We start from the raw sequence: 12,724 nt of genomic DNA, 5'->3' as shown, positions 1-12,724 counted from the left end.
CTGGTCCCGGCGGAGGTTCGAGTCCTCCCTCGGGCATGGGTGTGTGTGTTTGTCCTTAGGATAATTTAGGTTAAGTAGTGTGTAAGCCTAGGGACTGACGACCGTAGCAGTTAAGTCCCATAAGATTTCACACACACAATGCTGCAGATTTCAATGCTGGGTTAAAGGCGCTGCAGTCTGGAACCGCAAGACCGCTACGGTCGCAGGTTCGAATCCTGCCTCGGGCATGGATGTTAGTGATGTCCTTAGGTTAGTTAGGTTTAACTAGTTCTAAGTTCTAGGGGACTAATGACCTCCGCAGTTGAGTCCCATAGTGCTCAGAGCCATTTGAACCATCAATGCTGGGCGCCCGGGTTCCCGGGTTCGATTCCAGGCGGGGTCAGGGATTTTCTCTGCCTCGTGATGACTGGGTGTTGTGTGATGTCCATAGGTTAGTTAGGTTTAAGTAGTTCTAAGTTCTAGGGGACTGATGACCATAGATGTTAAGTCCCATAGTGCTCAGAGCCATTTGAACCATTTTTCAATGCTGGGCCATCAACAAGTGACAGCGTGCGAACCGTACAAGGAAATATCATCGATACATTTCCAGAATTTCACTCTGAAGCGGAGTGTGCACTGATATGGAACTTCCTGGCAGATTGAAACTGTGTGTGTCAGACGGAGACTCGAACTTTGCAACTTTGCCTTTCGCGGGCAAGTGCTCTGGAAACATCCCCCAGGCTGTGGCTAAGACGTGTCTCTGCAGTATTCTTTCTTCCAGGAGTGCTAGTTCTGCATGGTTCACAGAAGAGCTTCTGTGAATTATGGAAGGTAGGAGGCGAGGTACTGACAGAATTGAAGCTATTAGGACGGGTCGTGAGTCGTACCTGGGTAGCTCAGTATGTAGAGCACTTGCACGCGAAAGGAAAAAGGTCGTAAGTTCGAGTCTCGGTCCGGCACACAGTTTTAATCTGCCAGGAAGCTTCATCATCGATAATGGATTTCGATGGCCCACACTTGACGACTACACATCACAAAACTTTACGCCTCACCTGGGCCCGTCAACATCGACATTGGACTGTTGATCACTCGAAACATGTTGTCTGGTCGGGCGAGTCTCGATTAAAATTGTATCGACCGGATGGATGTGTACGGGTATGGAGACAACCTCACGAATCAAGGGAACCTGCACGTCAGTTGGTGGAGTCTCTGTAACGGTATGGGGCGTGTGCAGTTGGAATGATATGGGACCCTGATACGCCTAGATACGACTGTGACAGGTGGTGGTGGTGGTGGTTAGTGTTTAACGTCCCGTCGACAACGAGGGCATTAGAGACGGAGCGCAAGCTCGGGTTAGGGAAGGATTGGGAAGGAAATCGGCCGTGTCCTTTGAAAGGAGCCATCCCGGCATTTGCCTGAAACGATTTAGCGAAATCGCGGAAAACCTCAATCAGGATGGTTGGAGACGGGATTGAACCGTCGTCCTCCCGAATGCGAGTCCAGTGTGCTAACCACTGCGCCACCTCGCTCGTGTGACAGGTGACACGTACGTAAGATTCCTGTCTGATCACCTGCATTCATTCATGTTCATTGTGCATTACGACGGACTTTCGCGATTTCAGGAAGACAATGTGACACCCCACACGTCCAGAATTACTACAGAGTGGCTCCAGGAACACTGTTCTAGGTTTAAACACTTCCGCTGGCCACCAAACTCCCCAGACGAGCATATCTGGGATGCCTTGCAACGCCCTATTCGGGAGAGATCTCCGCCCCCTCGTACTCTTACGGATTTATGGACAGCTCTGCAGAATTCGTGGTGTCAGTTCCCTCTCAGTAGCTCGGTACGGGTTTTTGTTGAAGTTTAGAGAACATACCTTCACCGAGGAGTCAAGCAGTATATTGCCCCCCCCCCCCCCCCTCCCCTTACGCATATCTCGCGAGGAGACCATGAGGATAAAATCAGAGAGATTAGAGCCCACACGGAGGCATACCGACAATCTTTCTTTCCACGAACAAGGAAGAACCGATAGAGGTACTCAAGGTACTCTCCGCCACACACCGTCAGGTGGCTTGTGTAGATGTAGATGTAGATGTAGACGTTGTTTTCGTCAAAGAGCATTGAGAAAATTTGGAGAACCGGCATCTGAAGATGACTGCCAAAAGGTTCTACTGCTGCCAATATACACTGGGCGTAAGGAGCACGAAGATAAAGGTAGGAGAAATAAGGGCTCATACTGAGGCGTATAAGCCGTCGTTTTTCCCTCGCTCTCTTTGCGATTGGAACAGGAAAGGAAGTGGCAAGCAGTGGTACGGAGTACCCTCCGCTACACACTGTACACTGTACGGTGACTTGAGGACTATCTACACTACTGGTCATTAAAATTGCTACACCAAGAAGAAATGCAGATGATAAACGGGCATTCATTGGACACATATATTATACTAGAAGTGACATGTGATTACATTTTCACGCAATTTGGGTGCATAGATCATGAGAAATCAGTACCAGAACAACCACCTCTGGCCGTAATAACGGCCTTGATACGCCTGGGCCTTGAGTCAAACAGAGCTCGGATGGCGTGTACAGGTACAGCTGCCCATGCAGCTTCAACACGATACCACAGTTCATCGAGAGTAGTGACTGGCGTATTGTGACGAGCCAGTTGCTCGGCCACCATTGACTAGACGTTTTCAGTTGGTGAGAGATCTGGAGAATGTGCTGGCCAGGGCAGCAGTCGAACATTTTCTGTATCCATAAAGACCCGTACAGGACTTGCATCATGCGGTCGTGCATTATCCTGCTGAAGTGTAGGGTTTCGCAGGGATCGAATGAAGGGCAGAGTCACGGGTCGTAACAGATCTGCAATGTAACGTCCACTGTTCAAAGTGCCGTCAATGCTAACAAGAGGTGACCGAGACGTGTAACCAATGGCACCCCATACCATCTACACCAGGTGATACGCCAGTATGGCGATGACGAATACACGCTTCCAACGTGCGTTCACTGCGGTGTCGCCAAACACGGATGCGACCATCATGATGCTGTAAACAGAACCTGGATTCATCCGAAAAAATGACGATTTGCCATTCGTGCACCCAGGTTCGTCGTTGAGTACACCATCGCAGGCGCCCGTGTCTGTGATGCAGCGTCAAGGATAACCGCAGCCATGGTCTCCGAACTGATAGTCCATGCTGCTGCGAACGTCGTCGAACTGTTCGTGCAGCTGGTTGTTGTTTTGCAAACGTCCCCATCTGTTGACTCAGGGATCGAGACGTGGCTGCACGATCCGTTACAGCCATGCGGATGAGATGCCTGTCATCTCGACTGCTAGGCCGTTGCGATCCAGCACGGCGTTCCGTATTATCCTCCTGAACCCACCGATTCCATATTCTGCTAACAGTCATTGGATCTCGACCAACGTGAGCAGCAATGTCGCGATACGATAAACCGCAATCGCGATAGGCTACAATCCGACCTTTATCAAAGTCGGAAACGTGATGGTACGCATTTCTCCTCCTTACACGAGGCATCACAACAACGTTTCACCAGGCAACGCCGGTCAACCGCTGTTTGTGTGTGAGAAATTGGTTGGAAACTTTCCTCATGTCAGCACGTTGTAGGTGTCGCCACCGGCGCCAACCTTGTGTGAATGCTCTGAAAAGCTAATCATTTGCATATCACAGCATCTTCTTGCTGTTCGTTAAATTTCGCGTCTGCAGCGCGTCATCTTCGTGGTGTAGCAATTTTAAAGGCCAGTAGTGTATGTAGATGTAGATGTAGAGGGACCCTCTGCCGATTCATTCACGCATGTGTCAATGTCGTACCCCCCCCCCCCCCCTGCCCTCTCCCGAGCCCGTGATCATGCCAAAGGACGGCGCGAAAGAGAAGGGCTGAAAAAGCGTAAGCACTTTCTCCCGCTGCGCATCGCGTTAAAATTACGTCGAATGCTTTTGGATTGTTCCTAGTGGATCCACACTCTACACCAGAGCAAAAATTGCGGCCGCACTATACATTAAAGGGGTGCGATTACGTGCAGAGGAGCTGCTGGCCCACAATGTTATTAGGGAAGGGTTGAAGCTTTCGAGAGAAGTCAGCAGCGTGAAAGATTGTCGAGAACGTCTGCCTCTCGCTCACTGCACTGTGAACTAGGACTGTCGATATTTTTAAAAATATGTGAAATTCGATATATCGACATTTATGATATTTATTACTTGCCTCCGACAAATCAGAGTTATCGACATATATACGGACGTAATATCGACGTACCGGCCAAAAGGAATATCGGCTGCACATTGTAAGTATACTGCCAATTTTACAGCTGTACAGGGTGGTCGGAAATCCCCGTTACAGACTTCTAAGACTTGTAGAGGGGAGTGAGTACATCGTCACTCAAGGAGACTACAGAGCATCAAAGTTGTAGGCGCGGGCGTGTGCAAAGGTACGTATACACGGGGTGATTCCGTGATTTTGTAGGATGATGGAGAACGATAAATGTATTAATTTGAACTAAGGATCCCTGTACCGGAAACGAAAGAGTCGAAAGTTATAAACGAAAACCTTTCTGATACCTCTGACAGTTGAATACAGGTACCGGTTCTTATGTTGGGAAGAGAGTAGGGCTGGTAACTTTCAGTGGTGGTAGTGTGGATAAAAACGAGAAAAAATGTCCAATAAACGTGCGCTGTAAATTGCGTATCTGTTTTGACCATTCGTTCATCTTCGCTAATGTGAAACACATCTCCTCTACCGAGCAAGTGTACATAACTGTTAAGGTACGTACTTTAGAGCGCACGTTTATTGGACATTTTTTCTCGTTTTTATCCACACTACCACCACTGAAAGTTACCAGCCCTACACTCTCCGCTAAACAAGAACCGGTACGTGTATTGAACTGTCAGAGGTATCGGAACGATTTTCGTTTGTAACTTTCGACTCGTTCGTTTCAGGTACAGGGATCCTTACTTCAAATTAATACATTTGTCGTTCTCCATCATCCTAGAAAGTCTGTGACATCATCACGGAATCATCCGATGTATACGTACCTTTGCAGACGCCCGCGCCTATAACTTTGACGCTGTGTAGTCTCGTTGTGTGACGTTCTCGGACATGGGTTCCTAGAAATATGTAGCGGGAAGCCGGCCGGGGTGGCCGAGCGGTTCTAGGCGCTACAGTCTGGAACTGCGCGACCGCTACGGTCGCAGGTTCGAATCCTGCCTCGGGCATGGATGTGTGTGCTGTCCTTAGGTTAGTTAGGTTAAAGTAGTTCTAAGTTCTAGGGGACTGATGACCACAGATGTTAAGTCCCAGAGTGCTCAGAGCCATTTGAACCATTTTTTTGTAAGACAGCACAATTTAACTACAGCAAGAAGAAACACAGAAACGGGTGTGAGTGACAACGATACTATCATCTCCTTTGCATTCATATCATAAAAATATCTGAGTGAGATTCGCATTACGATTCTGCGCATGCACTTTTCTGAACAGAGGTTTAAGCAATGCACGAGGTTGTGCGATAGCTATTTAACATACTAACTGCGTCTGCTGCTTGCAAACGGCCGAAGTAGAGCACTTGGTGCATTCCGAATCAAACTGTTGAGCTGCTTTGTAGAAAGCGCACGAGAGAACAGATATTCCTGCAGAAATTATAGCTCATTAAGCAAGCAAACTGTTAAAATAAACATTTTTGGAATACAGTGATCAATTAATTGTTATATTTTGATTAAAGTTCAGTCTTGATCACGTTATGTCTGTTTTAATGAGTAACCGGTTTCGGTTTTTTTCTATAAAACCATCATCAGACCCATTGGCTCCCTTGGGTCTGATGATGGTTTTATAGAAAAAACCGAAACCGGTTACTCATTAAAACAGACATAACGTGATCAAGACTGAACTTTAATCAAAATATGTTAAAATAAAGTCTATTGCGGTGCCATGGTGGACCAGAAAGGTCATTGATTACCAAACACGTGGCACAATTTCGACACACAAAGACAAAAGCAACTTCCACAAAATATAAGATTAAAAATCATTAAAATCCTACTCGCTTTGACACAGTATTACACTCACGTACGCTCGAAGTGATCCTAACCACCTTTTCCTAATCAGATTTGCCGTTTGAAATTCTACTTCATCGTTGTTCAAAATGAACAAAGTAACTTCCACACTTTTAAATCAAACACCCAAAATTCGCCTATTTAAAGCAATATAATTATGACATATTCGGAAAAATAACTCGCTTCATACGCTTCAGTTAAGCTGAAGTTCTTAAGTATTTCAACAGTTAAACATAACTAAGTCCTAACTCAACCTGCTTCCTATCACCTGAAACCCCCGTTAAGAGCTACGATCCGTACTCACCAAGCGTTCACCGAAGAGTGCTCCTTTCTGTTCCAGATTACCTAGCTCCCCGTGCAGCGGCAGCTACCAGAGGGTTTGCCCTCCGTTACCAACCTCACACACAAAAACATCCCTCGACTAAGATGGGTAAACCTCTCTGTTCAGGTATTGGAAACCTAGGTTGGTCATCCTGTGCTCTCCTCCGAACGAGAACCAACATCGTCTGCTCCCAGCCCACTGTACTCGCATTCGGGAGGACGACGGTTCAATCCCGCGTCCGGCGATCCTGATTTAGGTTTTTCGTGATTTCCCTAAATCGCTCCAGGCAAATGCCGGGATGGTTCCTTTGAAAGGGCACGGCCGACTTCCTTCCCCATCCTTCCCTAATCCAATGAGACCGATGACCTCGCAGTTTGGTCTCTTCCCCCAAACAACCCAACCCCAATGGTCCCAGCAAAACCGAAACACCACATTAAAACACACGTATATAACATTCAATAGGCCTTATTTGAGTGCTCAGTCTTCCTGGAAGAGCTCATGAATTGAGCTAAAATGGGGTTGTTGTTGTTGTGGTCTTCAGTCCTGAGACTGGTTTGATGCAGCTCTCCATGCTACTCTATCCTGTGCAAGCTTCTTCATCTCCCAGTACCTACTGCAACCTACATCCTTCTGAATCTGCTTAGTGTATTCATCTTGGTCTCCCTCTACTATTTTTACCCTCCACGCTACCCTCCAATGCTAAATTTGTGATCCCTTGATGCCTCAAAACATGTCCTACCAACCGATCCCTTCTTCTAGTCAAGTTGTGCCACAAACTTCTCTTCTCCCCAATCCTATTCAATACCTCCTCATTAGTTACGTGATCTACCCACCTTATCTTCAGCATTCTTCTGTAGCACCACATTTCGAAAGCTTCTATTCTCTTCTTGTCCAAACTGGTTATCGTCCATGTTTCACTTCCATACATGGCTACACTCCATACAAATACTTTCAGAAACGAGTTCCTGATACTTAAATCTATACTCGATGTTAACAAATTTCTCTTCTTCAGAAACGATTTCCTTGCCATTGCCAGTCTACATTTTATATCCTCTCTACTTCGACCATCATCAGTTATTTTGCTCCCTAAATAGCAACACTCCTTTACTATTTTAAGTGTCTCATTTCCTAATCTAATCCCCTCAGCATCACCCGATTTAATTTGACTACATTCCATTATCCTCGTTTTGCTTTTGTTGGTGTTCATCTTATATCCTCCTTTCAAGACACTGTCCATTCCGTTCAACTGCTCTTCCAAGTCCTTTGCTGTCTCTGACAGAATTACAATGTCATCGGCGAACCTCAAAGTTTTTACTTCTTCTCCATGAATTTTAATACCTACTCCGAATTTTTCTTTTGTTTCCTTTACTGCTTGCTCAATATACAGATTGAATAACATCGGGGAGAGGCTACAACCCTGTCTCACTCCTTTCCCAACTACTGCTTCCCTTTCATGCCCCTCGACTCTTATAACTGCCATCTGGTTTCTGTACAAATTGTAAATAGCCTTTCGCTCCCTGTATTTTACCCCTGCCACCTTCAGAATTTGAAAGAGAGTATTCCAGTTAACGTTGTCAAAAGCTTTCTCTAAGTCTACAAATGCTAGAAACGTACGTTTGCCTTTTCTTAATCTTTCTTCTAAGATAAGTCGTAAGGTTAGTATTGCCTCACGTGTTCCAACATTTCTACGGAATCCAAACTGATCTTCCCCGAGGTCCGCTTCTACCAGTTTTTCCATTCGTCTGTAAAGAATTCGCGTTAGTATTTTGCAGCTGTGACTTATTAAACTGATAGTTCGGTAATTTTCACATCTGTCAACACCTGCTTTCTTTGGGATTGGAATTATTATATTCTTCTTGAAGTCTGTGGGTATATCGCCTGTCTCATACATCTTGCTCACCAGATGGTAGAGTTTTGTCATGACTGGCTCTCCCAAGGCCATCAGTAGTTCTAATGGAATGTTGTCTGCTCCCGGGGCCTTGTTTCGACTCAGGTCTTTCAGTGCTCTGTCAAACTCTTCACGCAGTATCTTATCTCCCATTTCATCTTCATCTACATCCTCTTCCATTTCCATAATATTGTCCTCAAGTACATCGCCCTTGCATAAACCCTCTATATACTCCTTCCACCTTTCTGCCTTCCCTTCTTTGCTTAGAACTGGGTTGCCATCTGAGCTCTTGATATTCATACAAGTGGTTATCTTCTGGTAATAAAGTGAATACGTTGTACGGAATTCGACAAGAGCCTTATGAAACGACTTCACAGAGACGTTTCAAAGTGTTGAAGTTTTTGCGAGGTGTCAGTAGCGTCAAAGATTGCCGAGAACCTCTTCCTGCTGCTCACTGCACTGTGAACTGCCACTTTCGCCTGTAAAATGTGTGGGAAACAAGAAGTCAGGGAAAGGGGCGGTGTCGTCGACGCCCTTTATGCCACACCTTAAGGCCTTTTTGTGTCCAATCTGGGCGGCGCTGTGCCTGAAATTCATTCGTGAGTCACACACAAGAAAACCGCTTGATTCCAACGCCGAGTGCCGCGGTTCTGACCTACATCGCAGAAGTGTCAAAAGAAGGTGTCAGCTGTGGGAAAGAGTGTTTGCGACTAACTTCCGTCCTGCGACATTTCTTTTTTTTCCTTTATTGTAATTTTAATCACCTATACAGGCGGGCTGGCAGCAGCACATTACGCTGCTCTTCAGCCTTAAGTGGAACAATAACATGACAGAGGTGATACAGACAATACAAAAAAACGGCGGGCAAAAAATGGAGATACAAAAAACAATAAACATGAAGCCGTTCACGTCGGACGATAAAAACACTAACACTTGTGGACACGGCGCACAAAACACGGAGAACGGCGATGGCACATGTGAACAGTGGAGTCGTAACTGCACGAAACACAAAACGAAGCACAGACACGAGATACTGATGTCGATGATCTCCGGCGCGCGAATGTTCACTATGCGTGTGCGAGTCCGGGGACCTGCCAAGAGAGGAGGTGGAGGAAGGGGAGTGGGAGAGCGAGAGGGGAGAGCAGAGACGCCAGGGGCAGGGGAGAAAGGGGGAAGGAGGAAGGGGGAGGGGAAGCCCGTGGGAAGAGGGGTGGAGGGAGGGGACGGCGGAAAAGGAAAGAGAAGGGAAGGGAAGAGAAGAGAAGGGAGGGAGGGTGCCTAAAGGAAAGGACACCGGAAGTGGGGGGTGGGGCAGGGTCAAAGTTGATAGGAGGGTTAGATGGAGGGGAGGAGGACATCATCAGGGAGGGGGAGCTGGCGGAAGCCACCTTGCGAGAGGGTAAGGAGGGTGGAGAAATGGAGACCGGGTGGGACGTGCGAATACAGGCGCGGCAGCGGGCGGGGGTGGGAGAGGATGGAGTTTGCGGGAGGTGTACAGGATCCGCATCCTTTCAAGGAAAAGGAGGAGGTGGGAGAAGGGGATGAGATTGTACAGGATCCGCGTGGGGGAGGGGAGACGGATGCGATAGGCGAGGCGGAGAGCATGACGTTCAAGGATTTAGAGGGACTTATAAAAGGTAGGGGGGGGCGGAGATCCGAGCCGGATGGCGTCCTGCGACACGCCCACCGCGTCGTTGGGCAGATTTGTGGTGAAATTCGGTGCCAATCTGACCTCATTAAGGGGAGCCGGAGGTGGCCAAATCCAAAAAATTACGATTTTTTTTTTGTTATCGAAAATTAATTGGAACATTCCTCTTTAATGTAAACTTTGAATTATTGTTCTACTCGCCCTAGAAGTGGAGTTATTACCATTTTCCCCCACGCCTGCAGAGGAATTGGGCGGCCGCTGAATGCATCTAACACCCTCTCGTGTCTTCCTGGCGAACTGCTTGGGATTTTCTCGGCCTGTTACGCATGCAGCGCCTTATGTTACGCATACAGCGAGTGTGCAAGGGTTGGCTACATTGTTTTCTGTGACAAATATTACCCGTATTTCCTTAGAGCTTACTCCTATTTTCCTCAGAATTTCGAACATCTTGCTCCATTTAATATTGTTGTACACTTTTGTTCTGGTTACGATGCCACGTTTTAGTAACCGTGTATATAAGAAGAGGAAGAACGTAGGGAAAAGAAAATTAACACTAATACCAATTTGCGATACTACAATGAATAAGAGCGCGGGACATCGTCTATTTGCTGTTTACCGTTTCGAATTCAGTGTTGCGCCTGTTGTTGGTAGTATTATACTTCTTGTGTAAAGCGGGTAATATGCAGTATGTACAAGAATCAGGAGGGAACAATAAAACCAATTTTTCATGACTTAGCACAGCCAGAATTTTTACACAAATGTCTACACGGAAAGACGCAGAATCCTAATGAGAGCGTAAACAATTTCATTTGGAAAGTGATTCCTAAAAGGGTGTTTGTAAGCATAAAAACACTGCACTTTGGCATTTATGATGCAATAGCAACCTACAACCAAGGGAACAGTGTGAAGTGTCAAGTTCTGAAGGCATTAGGATTTACAGCTGGGCTGAACACTGGACGAGCACTAAGAAATATTGACAGAGAAAGGATAAGAGGAGCAGAAAGAAGAGAAAGGCATATGAAGTATGATGGAACAACAGGCCAGAAAAGAAGACAGAAGAGGAAGCTTTTGGAGGATGAAGAAGAAGACCCTGATAATCCATCCTATAGTGCAGGAATGTATTGAGAAACTTTGATAGCCATTTCTCGTAAATTGGAATTTTTCGAATATAAGGAACATTTTCTCAAAATCCACTCAAGCTAGACAGATGAAATTTTTATACAGCACTCCTAGTGGTCAAAATTACATTGTAACACAGCCATTTGACAATATGTTCGGTAGTTTCATTTCAGTTTAATTATAAAGCAATTATTTGTAAAAAAAATTGGGTCATTAATAAAAAAAATAATTGGAAGGAAACTAGAAAAGATACTCCAAAATCCCTCTGTCATAACTGCAATACTAAACCACTCTATATGTAAAAAAAAATTCGAATTTTCTATTTGGTAGTTCATTCATAAATATTCCTCAAACTTAGTGATTTTAACATGGGCGGCATAGGCACCTCCGGCTCCGCTTAACGCACCTTACGTGAGCTTCTGAGTTTCTTCTTCTTTCTTGGCTCTACAGCTCATGATGAGCCGTCGCCTCTTCTACAATTTCCTTCCATCTCTCTCTCCAGTTTCTATAGCCCGAGTTCCTAAGATCTTCGATTACTCCAACTTCCCATCTGGCTTTCCTTGTAACATTCTTTTTGGTACTTCTGTATCACTCATACGAGCCACATGTCCCGACCACCTCAGTCTGGACGATTTCACTACCCTTCTGATGGGTTGGACTTTGTATATGGTATACAACTCGTGGTTGTATCTCCTCCTCCATCTTCCTCTTCCACAGATTGGGCCGCTAATTCGTCTAAGTACCTTTCTTTCAAATGCATCCAGTGTTTCAATATCTTTAGCTGTTTACGTCCAGGCTTCAGAGGCATATGTATGCACTGGTCGTACGAGTGATTTATGCATAGTTAATTTCGTGGGAAGGGAGTGAGACAGGGTTGTAGCCTCTCTCCGATGTTATTCAATCTGTATACTGAGCAAGCAGTGAAGGAAACAAAAGAAAAATTTGGAGTAGGTATTAAAATCCATGGAGAAGAAATAAAAACTTTAAGGTTCGCCGATGACATTGTAATTCTGTCAGAGACAGCAAAGGACTTGGAAGAGCAGTTAAACGGAATGGACAGTGTCTTGAAAGGAGGGTATAAGATGAACATCAACAAAAGCAAAACGGGGGTAATGGACTGTAGTCCAATTAAATCGGGTGATGCTGAGGGAATTAGATTAGGAAATGAGACACTTAAAGTAGTAAAGGAGTTTTGCTATTTGGGGAGCAAAATAACTGATGATGGTCGAAGTAGAGAGGATATCAAATGTAGACTGGCAATGGCAAGGAAAGAGTTCTTGAGGAAGAGAAATTTGTTAACATCGTGTACAGATTTAAGTCTTAGGAAGCCTTTTCTGGAAGTATTTGTATGGAGGGTAGCCATGTATGGAAGTGAAACATGGACGATAAATAGTTTGGACAAGAAGAGAATAGAAGCTTTTAAAATGTGGTGCAACAGAAGAATGCTGAAGATTAGATAGGTAGATCACATAAATAATGAGTAGGTACTGAATAGGATTGGGGAGAAGAGAAGTTTGTGGCACAACTTGACTAGAAGAAGGAATCGGTTGGTAGCACATGTTCTGAGGCATCAAGGGATCACCAATTTGGTACTGGAGGACATCGTGGAGGGTAAAAATCGTAGAGGAAGACCGAGAGATGAATACACTAAGCAGATTCAGAAGGATGTAGGTTGCAGTAGGTACTGGGAGATGAAGAAGCCTGCACAGGA

At 45.6% G+C, this 12,724-nt stretch overlaps 1 protein-coding gene across 1 annotated transcript in view; it reads right to left on the bottom strand.

Annotated features, from left to right (window-relative positions):
* LOC126213052 (probable cationic amino acid transporter) overlaps nt 1-12,724 on the bottom strand; it is a 717,466-nt gene that overhangs the window by 410,110 nt on the left and 294,632 nt on the right. The window lies entirely within an intron of this gene.

The sequence above is a fragment of the Schistocerca nitens genome, chromosome 11, assembly GCF_023898315.1.
Source record: "Schistocerca nitens isolate TAMUIC-IGC-003100 chromosome 11, iqSchNite1.1, whole genome shotgun sequence".
NCBI classification, from domain to species: Eukaryota; Metazoa; Arthropoda; class Insecta; order Orthoptera; family Acrididae; genus Schistocerca; species Schistocerca nitens.
The sequence above is the reverse complement of the archived record's forward strand: the minus strand, read 5'-3'. Positions and strand labels throughout refer to the sequence as shown.